This window comes from Melospiza georgiana, chromosome 7, assembly GCF_028018845.1.
Source record: "Melospiza georgiana isolate bMelGeo1 chromosome 7, bMelGeo1.pri, whole genome shotgun sequence".
Classification (NCBI taxonomy): Eukaryota; Metazoa; Chordata; class Aves; order Passeriformes; family Passerellidae; genus Melospiza; species Melospiza georgiana.
In genome coordinates, this window is record NC_080436.1 from 38,831,934 (window position 1) to 38,849,034 (window position 17,101).

The 17,101-nt window shown below is 36.9% G+C and overlaps 1 protein-coding gene across 1 annotated transcript in view; it reads left to right on the forward strand.

The window, feature by feature from the left end:
- MBD5 (methyl-CpG binding domain protein 5) overlaps positions 1-17,101 on the forward strand; it is a 128,423-nt gene that overhangs the window by 70,025 nt on the left and 41,297 nt on the right. The window contains exons 3-4 of the mRNA XM_058027718.1: positions 1,605-1,741; positions 10,011-10,068. The gene's annotated coding sequence lies outside the window, so the exon portion shown is untranslated. The remainder of the gene's footprint in view (positions 1-1,604; positions 1,742-10,010; positions 10,069-17,101) is intronic.

Here is a 17,101-nt window from a genome sequence, read left to right on the forward strand (position 1 = left end):
GTCAGTACCTTAGCCTTATGTATATATCACATACATAAAGGAAATACAGCAGTGTGTTATATTTATAACAATGGAGCACAGAACTCAGAGAAATGTGATAGCTTGTTGGCCTTCCAGCTGATTCTGAATTAACTTCTCAGCAAGACCTGCCTGGTTTTGGGTGTTTCTTTGAGCTCTCCTGTTGTTCACGTGGTCCATGGTGTTGTTAGGCAGTTACAGTTCATTTTTGATGTTCTGTTCATCTGGCCAACTTGTTGTCATACACAAGCCCAGGAAAGGCCATATGTTCCTGCAAAGGTAGCCTTGGAAGGTGGGATAGCTGCTTCTCCTTTTCCTTCTGCCATCTGTTCTGCTTTAACTTCGTTTTCTCCACATACCATGTCAAGCAAATACTCACATAATAGATGGGAATTCTAATCAGCATGGAAGCAGGATTATTGTTGCCAACAATAGTCAGGTATTCAGATTTTTTAGGCATTTCTCTTGCTCTTTGGCATTGTAACAGTTAAAATTTAGAATTAAAAAGCTGTAAATAAATAAACATTATTTTTATTTTAATCACAAATACACTGAGATGTTCCCATGAACACAGAAGAGATTTTCAGAAATGAAAAGAGCAAACATCCTGGATTTCCCCAAGTGCCTGCTGCTCTTTCCTCTTGGAGTTTCTCCTTGCTGTCCATGTGCCACCCCTGGCTGCTCCAGCCCAAGCATTCCTGCAGCCACGGGGATTAGGGCAGGATCTGGGTTAAGGCTAATCCAGAGAAATACACAAATCCTGGCCTGATCCAGGAGGGACTCAGGGAGCACAGCCATGACAGAGTGAGGGACTGCACCTCAGGAATTCCCTCCTCAGGAACTCCCTAAAACTCCAGGAAAATTGAGGAAAAATCTGAGTTTTCTGGCTTTGTGCTGAGCAGACAGCAGAGCCCTGATTTAAGCCAGATCTGACTTGAGTCTGAATTAGGAAAACCTGAAAATCCTGTGAGCCCTGTGCTGACTCCAGGCATAATCATCTGTATAAAGTGTATTTTCACCCACTTTTTATGCTGCTTATAGGAATAAAATTAAATACAAGGCCATGCATAGACCAACATCATGATTTGCCATCACTCCTTCAAGTCACAGAATTCTGCTTGGTTTAGAGAAAAAATCTACAAGGCATTTGGGGGGAAAAAAAAAGTCTACAAGTCTGTAACCTACTTTCAATGGCTCTAAACTACTTTGGGGGTTGTTATATTAATTTATAGAAATGTCCATGTGTGTGAGTGTATATAAAAAGGGATGTGTGTATAAATAAACAAAACTGGGCGTCTTTTTGCTATTTTAGTTCTCGGAAAATTTGTGGTGGATCTTCTCAAGAAAATCTCTTTTTAAAGTCCTTTTCTCCATTCTCCAGCTGTGTGGGCTCTGTTTTTACAGCCCTAAATTCTCTACAAGTGTAAAGCAGGGGAGGATAGAGCCAGACCTGGACCCTGCGCGGACTGTGGGGAATTCTTCTGGTTCTGTTTGGGCAGTGAAGTCAGAGATCCTTCCAGAGGGAATTTAGGAACAATTTCCCTTTCTGCAAATCCCCCTTTAACAAAACATATATTTTATTGCAGTAAGAAGAGGCTTTATCACAACAAAACGGGCAAAAACCACAAAGACTTGAAGAAACAGCACTTCTCTAATTCTTCCCAAAAGTTCCCAGAAGCACCAAATCCTAAAGGATTACACCCACCAGTCTTCCTGATTTCAGGTGGGTGAGTTCTCTCTTTGCTTTTCTTTCTAAATTTGGGGATTCCCATTCCCCAGAGTGTCCAAGGCTGGGCTGGACAGGGCTTGGAGCAGCCTGGGGCAGTGGAAGGTGTGGGATGGGATTTCTGTCCCTTCCTGTTGTTATTGTAGTCTTAGAGGGTGTGGGATTTTAGAGGAGTTGGTTTTAGATATATATATATAATATATAGTTAATATAGATGTATATTATATGTTATAATATATATAATTATACATATATATAGAATTATATATATATAATAGTTAATATAGATATATATAATATATAGTTAATATAGGTTATTATTTAATAAATAATAAATAATTAATATAATTACCTATATTAACTATTATAAATTATAGTTATAGTATATACTTATATTAACTATTATATATATATGTATGTATATAATAGTTCATAACTTTATAGTTCAATGAGCAGTTGTTACATGGTGTATTTTGTTTTTTTAAATTATTACTTGTACTTATTTTTACTACATTGTGGATATTTTTATTCCATATAATGGAATAAAATGGGTTCCATGTATATTCCATATAATGGGATTTTGTTACTTTTGTACATATATATATATGTGTGTATATATAAACATATTATATATATATGTATATGAATATATGTATATATGTATATTTTATATTTTATATTATTATATTATATTATATGTTATGTTATGTTATGTTATATTATATATTATATATTATATATTATATATTATATATTATATATTATATATTATATATAAAAATAAATATAAATATAGATATATATAAATATATATATATACACACATATCTATACTTCTCTTACAACTCCTAAACTCTTAGCTTACTTAATTGCAATTACAATTGCTATAATTGTCTATACAGCCACACCCCTACATTACAAACCCTTCACCATCTTATCAATAGCTTCTCACTTCAGGTATATTTTTTTTCTTACAACTATAGAAATAGAAGTTTATTATTTTTCTGCTTAATGTCTGTGTATTGTATTTTAACATCAATCTAAGGTTGTAGATCAAACTCTTTAGTGTCTCTGGAAGTTTCTGTTTTTCTGATGCCCACACATTCCCACCCAAACCAGTCTGGGGTTCTCTGATTTCTCTGAAATGAAAGACAATGCAATTAATAAATATAATTTTGTGTGACTTTTTCCCTTAACAAAAAAATAACAAACACTGTAAAGAAAATCAGGCAGAACTGGATGCTCCCAAACAAAAGCTGCTGCTGTTATTTTCCAGCATGGAGCTCGTGGCTCTAATTTGGAATTAACTGGTTGGGAGGAGAGGTTTTCAGTTATGCCACAGAGTAAATGAGGAAAATAACACAAGAAACAGCCAATAATCAAGTTGTTTGATTTAGAAGAAATGCATTTAAAACCCAGCTAAAGTAAAAAGAGAACTGGCTGACTGCCACCCTCTTTTTTACTCATTTGTGACAGCACACAATTAAAAAGTTCAGTTTGTTGCTCTTACAACAATAACAGATTTTGGTATTTTTTATGTTTACTCATAAAAAGTATCTTTAATTTTAGATCCTCCAAATACTGTAGTTGTAAGAATATTGTTTGTATCTGGAGAGATTAGATGGGGGCAGGATTTTTTTAATCTGGTAGCACAGATTTGTTATGTAAATAGGAAGCTCACAAAGGAAGGAGACAGCAAAAGGCTCTGAAAAAACAGATGTGTCTCCCCAGAAATAAAGCCACCACTGGATTCCTGCAACTTTTTGGGAAGTTTATTGTTAGTGATGTGCATGGAATCAAAAAAACCCCAAATTCTGTAGTCACTGTGTAAGTCCATTTCCATACCCTCAGTACAGATCATTTTATCATTAATTTATTGTTGCTATTTAATTTTGATAAGTTCAAAATCAGATTATTCATGTCAATGAATTCTCATGATGCCTTGCTGTGGATTTCTCGAGCTCCTTTCCCTGCTGCTCCTCCAGCCCTTAGCATGGCCATGTGACCCAGATTTTTTAAGCCCTGCTATGACTTTAGGTTTTATTCTTGGGCTCTTTCATCCATCTCTTGGAATTGTTTCCAGTAAATTAGAGTTTTACAGTGCTTGCTGTGATTAGCATTCTGTGCTCATGGGGAATTCTTCATAAAAATGTCTCTGATCAATACCTTTCAATGTGTTTAAACATTAATGTATAATTTTATATGAAGAATGTTACATCCATAGTGGAATTATGATCTAAAATACATTTTTATGCAAATTCTTTAATGGTAGGTTATACCATCTTTCTATCTGTTTTTGTTACTGTGAAGATAAATTATAATTATATGAATAACCTGCATAAAATGGTTGTGTTTTGAAATACTTCCATTCAGTAATATCTCTGTATTCAATAATATCTGTGGACTGAATGTTCCTTGTTAATACAGGGTATTAAAAACAGGTAAGCCCTCTACAGAGCCTAAACATTGATGTTTTCTAGTGCCCCAATGCTTAAGAAAATCTAAACATATCTTCATAATTTATAGGGTGTCATTTATGAAGTCATATTGGTTGGGAAGGGCTTTACAGAGTTAATCATTTTTATTTCAAGTAGTTTGCATGTGGAAAAAACCCATTCCTGAAAGGCTCTGCCAGGTTGGCAAATGCAGTTTGAGACAACCAAGAATCTTTAATGCCCATTTTTACAAAATGCTGGGCCCTAATTTGCACTGAAATTGGGAAGATCAATTGTTTCACTTTCCAATTTTTGTTTTGTTCAATTTTTGGTTTTCAATTGAAAACTCAGTTAAACTGGGGATACTGGTGAAATCAGTGAAGCCAAACGGCAGGTTTTTCTTCTCAACTTCATTAAGATATTTAAATAATCATGGGAAATGCTATATTTAATTTAATAGCCAGTGCACTTTGTGACTTTTGTGGTGTCCCAAAGCTCGGATTGGATCCAGGTAGGAATGCTTGGCTCCTCCCCTGGGCACAGCATCTCCCAATGGGATGATGGAATTGGATCAGCCATGCAGGGACACTCACTGGCCATGGACAGAAGATAATTAATAATTAATGGATCATGGACAGAAGATAATTAATAATTAATGGCCCGTGAACAGCAGAGATCTCCTGGAGGGAGGATTGGCTGTGGAAGAGATAAAGAAAAACTGCCCCATGAACAGAAGAGAATTGCCCCACCTCTAACAAAAATAGAATACACATCCCCAGCCTAAGACAAGCTTCTACCTCACCGAGGCCTTTTGCAGCATCACAGCTCCAAAACTCAGCTTTCTGTCTCTAGCTGGAGGTTTTTGTGTGGATCAGTTCAACTCAAAAGGCATCTTCAGTTCCAGTCAAAGCCATTCCTTAGAAACAAACCTTGCTTTGTTTATGCTACAAAGCAATTGTGTAGGGGCTTACAAAGCAATCAGGACAAGTGGAATTAGAACCTCTGGCTCATTGTTTTAATTGGAGCCCTGTGATTATCTCAGCAGATGTAAGTGGGGTGCAGGAGCTCCTCACATGAGGGGTGGAGGGAGGCAAGGAGCTGGCCCCAATGGACACAGCCCATCATCGAGAGCACCACGGGAGAGTGTCTAGGGCAGAGCTCAAAGTGCAGCAGCAATTCTAAAACGCCTAAAAGATCTCCAAGATAACTTGAAGCAAGGCCATGAGAAGCAATGTAAGTGAGTATTCTAAGGAAGCTTTGGAATTTTTGGTTTTTTGGTAGCTCTGCACTGTGGCAGCGAAATTCCAAGACAAAATATTTGAGGCAGCATTAAAAAAAAAAACAAACAGAAGATCAGCCATCTTCAACATTTTATGGTGCTGAAGTAGAAAAGTAAACAGCTCAGCAGTTCATGCCTTGGTGGAAGGTAGACAGTGCACCCAAACATGGACTTTTAGATAAGAGAACAAAAAAAAAAACCTTTTCTGACCTCAATTTAAGAGGTTGTATCCAGCCAGCATGTGAGGCACAGCATTTTAATGGGGATAAACCACCATTTTGTGCTGCTGTGATTCAGATGGAGCATTAGTCATAATTGGGAGTAAGGTATTTTGACATACTCAAACAATAGAACTCCAGTTCCCTGCTGGAAAATCTGCAGCACCATTCCTGCCCTGGGTGCTGGTGGAGGAGCAAAGTGGAGCTGCCTGAGGTGGAGCCAGACCTCTCCAGCACAACATCAAATCAAATGCTCTCATTCTTCTGGATTTTCCTGATCAAAACACAAGGTTACACCATGTCAACAACCAGCAGATGGGAAAAAGAACGTCCTAGGAAGCTCAGAGAACATGCTTGGAAACGGAGCTATAAATACCAGGCTAATTCCATAGCTTTAAGATTTCTCCAAAGCTTTTTTAAATCCCTCCAGAAAAGGCTGAAGAGATCCCTAATCTGAAGTGGCCCAGTTGAAGGAATGTGTGTGGCTTTATTTTTAAATGAAGTTACATCTACAACAGTGTTGGGCATCTTAGTGAGTCACTATGCAATATTTGTTGGATCAAAATAAGGATTTTAGACACATTTTCATTCTTACCAGGACTTTTTTCTTCAGAGGAAATGTGGAATTCTGTCTGATTCCATCTGAACTGATGCATGCAGCATTCCCACAGGATCACCGATGGTCACAACTCATTTAGAATCCCTTTTTTGAGAGCTGTCCCTGATTAGGGAGAGCTGACACAAGAGCTCCTAAAATTCCTTGGTGGAAATTTATGTCAATCTCTTCTTCCCTGTGAGGGTGGCGAGGCCCTGGCACAGAATTCCTAAAGAAGTTGTGGATTCCTCATCCCTGGAAGTGTCCAAGGCCAGGTACTGGAAGGTGCCCATGGGACACCTGGATGAGCTTTAAGGTCCTTCCAACCATTCTGGGATTCTCCTTCCATTGAAATCTCTTCATTCCTTAAAAATATCCCAGATTTTCTTGGTATGTCTTTGCTTTTGGTGAGATCAAAGGCAGGAGGAGTTTTGCAATACTGAACCTACCCCTATAATTAAAAAAACCCCCAAAACTATAAAATAATATTAAAAATATTTAAATATTATTTATTTAATTATTTATTTATTTAAAAATAAATTTTGATGCTTATTTATTAAATCTTAAGAAATAAATGTCGTTTACATTGGTATTAGCCAGAGGAATGCAAAGCAGAGGAAGCAGCCCGTGCCAGATTTAGAAATCAGGGCTCTTAAAGAACAGCTGAAAGGGTTGGGTTTGTTTATTGTAGGAAAAAAAGGAACACTGTAGGATGGGCAGAAAAAAGAGATAAGAGGGTTTTATCAAAGCACTGGTGGGGGTTTTTCTGTAGATTAAAAAAAAAACCAAAATCTAAAAAGCAAGTTCAGGTTGCACCAAGTGTAATTTGGGAGAGACAGAAAGAGAAAACAGGCCAAGGGTTTTTTGTTTTACCTCATATCTGACTGCAAATGTGGATGGAAAATTGGGATATTTTACCTATCAGTGTCAGGAAACTTCAAAAAACACAGAAAGAAGGAGCTCCCTGAGAAAATGTCAGGAATTTTGACCTCCCCCACTGGCCATAGGCTGAGCGTTTTGCTCTCCTGGGATCCCTCTTCATTCACATCCTCAGTTTAATTTTCACCTTAATTTTGGGATTCAGTTGTCTCATTTCCCTGCAAACCTTTCCCATCCACCTTTTCCTTTCAGTTGCAGGTGTGCAGTAAAAATGAACCAAAGCACCTTTGTTTTCTTAAATAAAATGCTTTGAAAAGCTTTTCTTTCAAACAGAGGGAAATTTGGGTTCAGCAGCCTTTGGAAGTTGGAGTCCAGAAGCTGCTGCAGATGAACATGAGGAATAAATACCTGCAGCAGCAAAGTTAAATATGTTGTGATGCAGAGCTGCCCGAGTGCTTCTTTGCCCACATTTCCCCGATAATTCACTTTTTGGAGCAGAACATCCTCAATATGTGCGTGAGGCAATTCCAGAGCTGGTTTTGGGGCCCTGTCAGAGAATGAAGAACTGTTTGAGTTGTGAGCTGGGATATAGATTGTCCTTAGCTGGGATGAAGCAGTGCCTTTGCCAGGCTCTTATCTTTTGTTGGAGCTTTGTTCTCCACTCTTGGATGTGCTGCATCCTTACAGGCCACATGGTTTTAATTTCTGGGTGCCTTACTCTCATTTTTCTTTCCCCTGCTTTGATGAGCTGGTGGAATTCTCTTACTCTTGACTGTGATTCACCCTTTTGTTCAGCTCCTTCAGACATTTTCTGTCTGCTTTGGGGGTATTGCTCATGCAGGAAAATCAGATTTTTCAGAGCAAAGCCAGGGATTCCTGGCAGGGCAGAGCTGAGCACCACCAGCAGGTACCACCTTGCTGAGCATGAAAAATAAATGTATCATGTTTGGATAACTAACACAAATAAATATGCATATAAATATATAAATATATATAAAATAAAAGTATCATGTTTGGATAAATAACATCAATAAATATACATGTAGATATATGTATATATAAAATAAATGTGTCATGTTTGGATAAATAACATCAATAAATACATATATAAATAGATGTATATATATATAAAATAAATATATCATGTTTGGATATATATGAAATATATGTATATATCAAATATATGTATATATTAAATATATGTATATATAAAATAAATGTATGATGTTTGGATAAATAAAATCAATAAATATACATATAAATATATAGAATAAATGTATGATGTTTGGATAAATAACATCAATAAATATACATATAAATATATGTATATATAGAGTAAATGTGTCATGTTTGGATAAATAACATCAATAAATATACATATAAACATATAAATATATATAATAAATGTATCATGTTTGGATAAATAAATAAATATACATATAAATAGATGTATATATAAAATAAATATATCATGTTTGGATATATATGAAATATATGTATATATCAAATATATGTATATATTAAATATATGTATATATAAAATAAATGTATGATGTTTGGATAAATAACATCAATAAATATACATATAAATATATAAATATATAGAATGAATGTATGATGTTTGGATAAATAACATCAATAAATATACATATAAATATATGTATATATAGAGTAAATGTGTCATGTTTGGATAAATAACATCAATAAATATACATATAAACATATAAATATATATAATAAATGTATCATGTTTGGATAAATAAATAAATATACATATAAATAGATGTATATATAAAATAAATATATCATCTTTGGATATATATGAAATATATGTATATATCAAATATATGTATATATTAAATATATGTATATATAAAATAAATGTATGATGTTTGGATAAATAACATCAATAAATATACATATAAATATATAAATATATAGAATGAATGTATGATGTTTGGATAAATAACATCAATAAATATACATATAAATATATGTATATATAGAATAAATGTGTCGTATTTGGATAAATAACACAAATATATACACATAAATATATGTATGTATAAAATAAATATATCATGTTTGGATATATAACATATATATGTGTATATATATGTATATGTATAAAATAAATGTATCATATTTGGATATATATAAAATATATATGTGTGTATTTATATATAAAATAAATGTATCATTTTTGGATATATATAAAATATGTATGTGTGTATATATATATAAAATAAATGTATCATGTTTGGCAAATCCCTTCCAAGGAATGTTTCACCAGCCCTGCTCTGAAGCAGGGAATCCACTCCTCACTTCATTGGCCAAGGGAATTTCTCCTTATTAAGGTGATGGTGTGAACACATCTGATCATTGTTATGTAAGAATTCATCCCCAAAATACACAGGCACCAACTTTGAGGCACTTTGCTCCTTTTAGTGGGCTAAAAATACCTTGGCTTGCTGAAAAGTAAATCTGAGTGAAGGGCTTGGGGCAGCCAGACACTCCTGAAGCACAAAATTTTATTTAAAATAGGCAACAATGTTGATCATTTGTGTTGCCAAAATTCAGATTAAATAGAGTAAGGCTGATTTTGTAAAAAGAAATCATCCACTGGCAGTTTATTAAATATTAGGTTCTATTTTCCATGCTGTGATGTTTGATAGAAATGAAATGTGTACAAAACAAGAAGTGGAAATAGTTACTCCATCATTTATCCTAAGAAACCTTTTCTAAGTGTTTATAAATATGAAGAAATAATTAAGAGTCATTTAATATTGGAATCTTAATGTCCTTAGTGGGGTGTGTTGCTCACTATTCTTATTTTGTGTTTTAACTGATTCTTTTCCAGCTTGGAGTGAACAAGATGAACAGAGCCACCTTCAATCTAATCCTTAATGAGGAAAAAGGTCAGGATTTTTTATTTTCATCTCAATCCCCTGTGCTGCTCTTCATTAATACATTAAACATTATTTTCTATGGCCCTTAGTGGTTTCAAAGGTTTTAAATAGCAAAACAAAGGTGATGTTTGGATGGCAGGGTGAGCAAGAATGTTTTTAAATCAAATGGGAAATTCAGGAAAGAGCTGACTCAGAGCAGTGTGAGTAGAAAAAGGGGCTGGGGAAGGAAAGGTCATGTATACAAATCTTCATCAAGATTGATTTAAAAGTGATTAAACTCATAACTAATAAATCTCTGCTACAGCAAGAAGAAAACATTTGGCATTTAAAAGAATCAAAGTCACTTTTTCTAAAAAAAAAAATCCTTGAACTTTTGCATCCTTTTTTATTTTTTTCTTAGAAAACAGAGAAAACTCTCTCATATAAAATAGTGAGGCCAAATTCTCCAAATACTTCTACATTCAATTAGTCAGTAATTATCTGCTAATGGAGAGATTAATCAGATTTTCAGGGTCCAGAGGCAGACTGGACCTCCAATATTATTCCATTTATGCCAAATAAGGCAGGAGGGTTTGCACTGAGGGGTCTGAAGAGCTGATTTTTATTGTTCCCATATATTTTTTAATACCTTAAGTGTGTTTTCATCAGGGAATTTGCTGAGCAGAGCTACGTAATTCAATAAACAGTTGAAAAAGGGGCACTTGGAGAAAAAATTCCAAGGGTCTAAAAATAGTACAGTCACATGATTACTACTTTGGCACAAAAGCATAATTTATGGGTTTAATTTGCAATCTTGCTACAATTCTGACATTCTCCTGCACAGGAACGCAGGCTGAATAATTCAAATTATTGAAATATTGCTCCATCCTCAGCTTCAGGTGTCTGGCACAAAGGAGGTTGATGTTTTTTATTGAGACCTCTGCATTGAAAATATGGGAGGATGGGTTTCATTTTTGCCATTTATTGCTTCATTTTTGGTCTCAGAATTAATGGAGATTTGGGGCTATTCAAAAATTGTTATTCGAGCGCTCAGAGCCTTTTCCCAGATTTCCAAAAATCTTGAATTTTTTTTTCCTGTTTTTTAATCTAATTGAATTTCCATGGTAATTTTTTTAAGAGTTCTGTTCAAATATATTTTTTTCCTTTTAAATTCAATCTTTATTTTCCCAAATTTCCATTTTCCTGGTAACCCCTTGAGTCAACAATGTACGGCAGAGCTGAACACTTACAAATAGTTATTTCCTCCTCAATTTCGGCATCAGTTTATTTGATATTTTCTGAACATTCTCTATCAAAGATTCCTGAAATTCATATAATCTTCATTATAAAAGCATTGCAGAACTGTGCTGAATAATATCAGTTTTTTGCAAGGCTGAAACTTGAGAATTGAAAGAAAATCCCTCATTTCTTTATCCAAATTCCCCTAAAATAAAGTGGATGTGAAGTTTCTCCATTCTCATTAACATATTCCTGATAATATTCCATTTAATGATATTCCCTAGGAAAGCTTGGGATAACAGTGACATCATTCTTAGCTGATTTTTGATGTACACCAAATATTAACCCTAATTTTGACAAAATCTGAGTGCTGCCATCGTGCTGACACAAAATAGGTCTGGGTCACATGCACAGTTCTGATCTATTCCCCTTGGAAAGAAAAAATTCCATGTGGTGAAAAGCCTGGAAGACCTTCCATGGGGTGAACCTAATAAATATGTTATTAAATTATAAATAAATATTAATAAATCCATAGTGAACAGCCAGAGATGAGTGTTAAAAACGAAATCCTTTTATTTTGTTCTCTTTTTTTTGGCTTTTTTTTGTGCAAAGCCTTTCAGGGGTCTCTGTATCTTTATCCATTCTTTCATTGGAGGTGACAGCCTCAGTTGCTCCCAGCTTTGGGAATTGCACAGAAAAATGGGTTAAAAGAAGATTTTAGGGAGAAGATTTTAGGGATTGGTGCTGTCCATGAAGGAATCCTGCTCCTCCCCAGCTCACCCATTGTCCGTTGCCTTGGATGACTTTACTGGCACAATTAAATCCCCAAAATTCAGGATACTCTGATTCTTCCCTGGTGGGAAGGTGTCAGATTTTTATCTGATTATTGATATCATATTAATATTTGATTACTGATATCAGATTTATATCTGATCACTGATATCAGATTTATATCTGATCACTGATATCAAATTTCTGATCACTGATACCAGATTTCTATCTGATCACTTAACAGCACCCTGATCCAAAATGCTCCAAGGAAAGGGATTTGTGTGACATGCTCCTAAAGATCAGCTGGATTCCATGCAGATAAATCAGATTTTCTCCATGGAAATAATTTTCTTCTTGTTTTATTGTGTAATATAGTGTTTATAGTGAAGTGACTCCTTTGTAGGCCTGGAAAAATGAATTTCCCATCCCTGGGGAACACGCAGGGGGCTCCTGGCTCTGGAGAACAGGGCCAGCAATTGCAAAGGCCTGGAATCCTCGTGGATTTTTTGTTCTTTATGGCTGTTTATGGAGTTTGTTGTTTATGAATTCACCCAGGGAATCATCAGGTTGGAAAAGGCTCCAAAGCTGAGTCCAGCCTGAGCCCAGTCCCCACCTTGTCACCAGCCCAGAGCACTCAGTGCCACCTCCAGCTGATCCTTGGGCTCCTCCAGGGAATTGTTTTATGGAGGGGTTAAATTCCCATCCTAAAAAACTCCACAGCATCAAGACGGGTATAAAATAAGAGAATTTAAACCTTGTTATAGATAAAAACCTGCTTTAAAAGTTAGAAATAGCATCAGAGCTGGTTGGACTGTGAAGTGAGCTGGCACAGGGGCAATTTAAAATGCTCATTTTAGTGAAGTCATTCAGTGCAGAGCAATTTTCTTGTTGTGGTGAAGCATTTTTAATACTCTGTATTTACAAGTGAGATGCGTTTTCAAGATATATCACAACTATATCATGTTTATCATGAGTAAACCATGAGTAAATCCTGTGTAGAGCTGTGCCATGGCCCTGGACACCACCCCAAGGAGAAGAATCCTGAAGGATTCAAGGTTTCCTTCCTACTTCAGGCACTTTTGTTTGTTGACTCACTGGCCTAAAAATAGGCCCTCATAAAGTATTCACCACTGATCTAATTAGTCAGGAGAATGCTGCTTTTCAAACTGGGAAAGCATTCCCAAAAATGATGCAACATTTGTATCTAATTAGATGATACAGGAAAATCCTGGCTAATTGCTTTGATAGACTTAAACAGATTAATAACGTGCAAGTGGTAACTAAATAAAAACTTCTTTTTTTCACTGAGTGCTTTGAAAGTGATGCTTTTTAAGAAGCTAAAATTCCTTATTAGTTCTGAAACCCCAGGACTGTGATTTGAGAGCATTTCTCATTTTGGAGGTTTTTCAGTGCTAGAAAAGAAAATCTCAAAAATGAGATTGTAATTTGTGTGTCTGAGCAGTGTTTGGTGTTTTTTCTAAATGTCTGCAAAGATTTATATCCAAAATGTGGCCATTCCATAGGTGGGGACTGGGATTTGTGCCTCAGAGAGCCAGGCTGGGATTGTGGAGCCCCTCTGTGATCCATGGAGTTGTTGGGCACTTCAAATTCATGTCAGAAAAAAGGATTGGAGCACCAAAAGTATTTGGAGGACAAGGGAGAGATTTAGATTATATTTGAATAGGAAAAAATTTGTTTCTCAGAGGGCAACTTGGGATAGCTGAAGGTGTCCCTGGAGATGGCACAAAATGGGCTTTAAGGTCTTTCTAACCCAAACCATTCCATGATTTGCAATATCAACCTGTCAAAATTTGTCTTAATTGGCTCAACATCCACTTACTAATAAAATAAATATTATTGATATCATAAGTTGGAATGCAGACAATTAATATCTAATTTAAATTTCTTCTTACATCCTATTGAGTTTTTCTGTTTTTCCCACTTGACTCAGAAATTGTTAAAGTAAATATTAGCAGCTGAGTGTGCAAAGAGGCTGCCTGAAATCCAACATTTCAGAAAAAGGGAGAGAGTCCCATTAAAAATTGAAACCACACTTGCAGCAGATGAAAATGAAGGAGAAGTTTTCCTTGTGGGGAAGGGGATGAGGGGTCTAAAGGGGGAAGGAATTCTGTGCAGTTTTGCATAGTTGTGCAGTGAAATCTTTTGAAGGATATCCTAATGGAACTGGACTGCAAAACAAATCTAAACATGATGTGCTGGCACGGGGCAGAAAGCAGTCACTGCCTCGGATGTGGGAAGCTGTGGTGAGATAACAGGGCTTGTCTGGAGCTGCCAGGAGATCACTGAGGAGAGGGATTTATTCCATGGCTGATGGAAATCAGCCCTTTGGATTCCTTCCAGTGTCCAGGGTCCTTTGGGCTTGGTCCAAAACCCAACTCCTTTGCATCCCAGTCCAAAATACTTCAGAGAGTGCTGGGATGGGAACGGGGCAAGTGGTCCATCAGGGGGTGAGGGGGCTCTGCACTCACAGAATCCCAGATCCCTGGGGCTGGAAAAACCCTCCAGGACCATGGAAACACAGCTGTGCCCATCCCAACCTTGTCCCCAGCCCAGAGCACTCAGTGCCACCTCCAGAATTCCTGGGACACCTCCAGGGATGGGCACTGCAAACATCCCTGGGCACCCTTGCCAGGAAGAATTTCCCCCCCAAAATGCAAAAGTAGGGCTCCTTTCAGGGCTCCTTTTCTGTTGTTAATGTGAGGGGTTTGGAGCTGTGGGGGAACACAAAATATTCCCTGCCAGAAGGGGCTGGGGCAGGGACACCTCTGCTGCTGGGGTTGGATTGATGGATATTCCCTTCTGGGAAAAGCCTTGGGGATTCTGGTGGTCATGATCCCAGAAATGAGGCTGGAAAAGAGCTCCAAGGTCCCAAAATCCCAGCTGTGCCCATCCCCACCTTGTCCTGAGTGCCACCTCCAGAATTGCTGGGACACCCCCAGGGATGGGCACTGCAAACCTCCCTGGGCAGCTCCAATCCCTGAGCCCCCTTTCCATGGGGAAATTCCTGCTGTACCCCCCCTGAGCTGCCCTGGGCCAGCCTGAGGCCGTTCCCTCTGCTCCTGTTGTTGTAAATCTCTGCTCCAGTAGAGCTTGGAGTTGTGTGGTGTTATTAAATTAATTAAATAACACCCAGGGACTTCCCATGTGTGGCTTATGATGGAATTTCAGCATGGAAATTCTGGCCTGCTTTTGATGAAGCCTCATCTGCTCCCTCCTTAATCAGGATAAAACCTCTCAAACCCCCAAATTTCTGAACTGAAAACCTGAGTGAGCCCTGAACTGTTGCCAAGAGCTCTCCAAATCCTATTGCTGTGTGGCAGCCTGAGGGATTACAGGGTGGATTGTGGCATGACAAGGTGTCCATGGGACATCCTGGGTGACCTTGGTGGCGCAGGAGCTCAGCAGCCCCTGTCCCTTCCCCACCCTGGGCTGGCCGGGGATTGCAGCCCTTGGGATGCTCGGGAACGTGGATCAGAGCCTGCAGAGCAGGGCCAGCCCACTCCAGCAGCCTCCAGCCTGCAGGAAAGCTGAAATCACACTCATTGAGGTTGGGAAAAGCCTCCACGGATGGGAATGAATCACACAGACCCCATTCACAGACCCCATTTTCTGCATGGTGGAAAAGCCCTTTATTCTTGATTCACACAGCTGCTTTTCATACAGTTCTGCTGACCTCGTGTGTGGCTCCAATTGGTCAGGAGCCTCATTGCCAATTACTTTATTGGTAATTTACAAGTTATTATTCTGTGCTGATTGGTCACTCAAACTCCTGATGCAGGAGAAGTTGTTGGTGAGAGATAGTTTTCATTTTTCTATCTAAGGTGTGTAGGCAGCTTATACAGGTGCAAGTTGATTTTAACCCAGGAGTAAGCAAAACCAGTTTATATACAGGTGTAAGCTGATTTTCACCCAGCAATCTGTAAAACCAGTTTATACACAGGTGTAAGTTGTTTTTCACCCAGCAATAACCAAAGATAGTTGATATACAGGTGTAAGTTGATTTTCATCTAGGAATAAGCAAAACCAGTTTATTAAGGTGTAAGTTGATTTTAACCCAGCAATAAGCAAAAATAGTTAACACATGGATAAGTTGATTTTAACCCAGCAATAAGCACAACTAGTTTATATACAGGTGTAAGTTGGTTTTCACCCAGCAATAACCAAAGATAGTTGATATACAGGTGTAAGTTGATTTTCATGTAGGAATAAGCAAAACTGGTTTATACACAGGTGTAAGTTATTCTCACCCAGCAATAAACAAAACCACTTTACACAGGTGTAAGTTGTTTTTTAATCAGGAATAAGCAAAAACAGTTTATAAAGGTGTAAATTGTTTTTGACCCAGCAATAGGCAAAACTAGTTGATATCCTGGTGTAAGTTGTTTCTCATCCAGCAATAAGCAAAACCAGTTTATAAAGGTGTAAGTTGATTTTAACCCAGGAATAAGCAAAAACAGTTTATAAAGGTGTAAGTTGTTTTTCACTCAGGAATAAGCAAAACCAGTTTATATACAGGTGTAAGTTGTTTTTCACTCTGGAATAAGCAAAAACAGTTTATATACAGGTGTAAGTTGTTTTACACTCAGGAATAAACAGAAACAGTTTCTACAGGTGTAAGTTGATTTTAACCCAGCAATAAGCAAAAACAGTTAACACAGGGATAAGTTGATTTTAACCCAGCAGTAAGCACAACTAGTTTATATACAGGTGTAAGTTGGTTTTCACCCAGCAATAACCAAAGATAGTTGATATACAGGTGTAAGTTGATTTTCATCTAGGAATAAGCAAAACTAGTTTATACACAGGTGTAAGTTATTCTCACCCAGCAATAAACTAAACCACTTGATACAGGTGTAAGTTGTTTTTTAATCAGGAATAAGCAAAAACAGTTTATAAAAGTGTAAATTGTTTTTGACCCAGCAATAGGCAAAACTAGTTGATGTCCTGGTGTAAGTTGTTTCTCACCCAGCAATAAGCAAAACCAGTTTATAAAGGTGTAAGTTGTTTTTCACTCAGGAATAAGCAAAAACAG